The sequence below is a fragment of the Herpailurus yagouaroundi genome, unplaced genomic scaffold, assembly GCF_014898765.1.
Source record: "Herpailurus yagouaroundi ecotype Mexico unplaced genomic scaffold, PumYag 295, whole genome shotgun sequence".
Classification (NCBI taxonomy): Eukaryota; Metazoa; Chordata; class Mammalia; order Carnivora; family Felidae; genus Herpailurus; species Herpailurus yagouaroundi.
In genome coordinates, this window is record NW_024412512.1 from 2,916,750 (window position 1) to 2,918,713 (window position 1,964).

The following is a 1,964-nucleotide window of genomic DNA, read 5'->3' on the forward strand; positions in this document are numbered from 1 at the left end:
AAAACCGGTTGTGTTATCCTGGCTCAGGGGCCATGCTAATCTTCTCTGTATCGTTCCGATTTTAGTACACGAGGCGAGCACGAATTTTTACTTTTATTTAAAAAAATAATAATAATAATAAAAAAATTTAAAAAAATAAAAAATAATAAAAAAAATAAACAAATATAAAAAAACAAAAAATAAATTTTTAACGTTTAACGCTGTTCAACTGCTTTCTGTTCCCGGTGATGCTTTGGCCTCCGTTCTGGATGTCGTATGGGTAGAATCGCGCAGCGTGCGTTCTTTGGTGACCGGTGTCCCTCGACTCGACGTCCCCGAGATTCACCCCTGGTGCGCCTACTCGTGCCGCGTCCCCTCCTATGGCTGAGTAGCCCCACGTCGCTTGGCTCGGCCGGCTTGCTTATTCCCCTACCCCCGGGCATTTGACTTGCCTTCCGCCCAGGACAACTCTGCGTCAAGTTGCTACGGACCTTCACACGTTCACGTTCCAGTCTTGGCGGGAACGTCCCTTTCTTGCCGCGAACACAGGGTTGCGTCGCTCTCAGACAAACCCCCAGGAGCGAAATTGCTGAGTCATCAGGGACAGGCGCGTCCAACCACCCAATTTCCCAAACCGGGTAGATATGACCCCCATCAGCCATGCGGACTCCATTGTGGGAAGGTCACGTCAGAGTCCGGCCCAGCCTTATCTTACTTGCTCAGATAGCTCTTCATTGGCGCATATAAACGCCTTCTAAAGTCCATAATTATAAAAAAAAATTTTTTTTTTTTTAAATACAAATATCCTGGGAAGGGGCCCTACCGGGTCTAAATCTGCAGGGAGGGGGGAGTGAGTGCTGCCAGACCCCTCCCTCGGGCGGGTTTGGGTCCGAGGAGGAGGGAGAGCTCTGTCTCCAGGGCACCGAGGTCCTGAGGGTCGCACCGGAGAGGGAGGCGGAGGCAGGAGAAGCTACAAGTCGAACCTCACCCGCTTCATGCACCTGCTGTGTAGGGAAAGCGCCGTATACAGCAGAGGCCGAATAAATATTATGACTGGGGATCACTAAAGCCAAGCGAAGCCAAACACGGCCCTTAAAAAAGCCAACACGGTGGTTACAGAGGCAGAGAGGAAGTGAGAAAGATTGGGAGGCTTAGGGAGATAAGGGCACCGGCGACCAGAGGGGACGGTGATTCAGAGACATCCCCCTCCCCCCCAATGCCACCGCCCGGCCGTGGGGGCTGGATCACTGCCTGGGGCAGGGGGAAGGACTGAACAGCTTCCCCGGCCCCACCCCCCCTCCGTGCCGGGAGCTCCCCTGTCCTTCCAGCCACAGGCATCCCCAGACGTGGTCCCCTGTGCCCTGGGGGAACGGCTGCTGTACCACAGCAGCATGGCACGTAGTAGGCCCTCATTAAATGTTTGTTCCGTGAATAAATGACGATTGGTCCGTTGAGAGAAAAACACACTGGGAGGGGAATTTCTTGGAAGCAAGGAGGGTGTTTTAGTTACCCCGTGACCCTAGTGCCTAACGTCGTGCCTGACATACAGAGGCTCTCTTTAGTCCTCCATTCACTGAGCTCCCAACACCTTCCTGCTGTATTGAGTATAAACAAAATCCTTCACCGTAGCCACCCCCCAAGGCTCCCTGATCCCCGCATCCCCTCCCTGCCCTCCCCTCCTCCCTCTCTCCCCCTGCTCCAGTCACATGGGCTTCCTCCCTGTTCCCCCCAACAGGCCTGCCCGGGTACTACCCCAGGACCTTTGCATGTGCTGTTTCTTCAGCCGGAAACACCTTTCCCCCAGATCTTCCCATGGCTGGCTCTTTCTCGTCCTTCAGGGTTGTACTTAAATGTCACCATCTTAAGGGGTTGCCTGGCTGGCTCCGTCGGTAGAGCACGTAGCTCCTGATCTTGGGGTCCTGAGTGTAAAAGCCCCCACACTGGGTTCAGAGCTCACTTTTAAAAGTGGTGGGCACGCAGGAGGC

The 1,964-nt window shown here is 53.8% G+C and overlaps 1 pseudogene; it reads right to left on the bottom strand.

Moving 5' to 3' along the window:
* On the bottom strand, nt 1-81 carry LOC121021552 (uncharacterized; annotated as a pseudogene).
* Nucleotides 82-1,964: the final 1,883 nt, after the last annotated feature.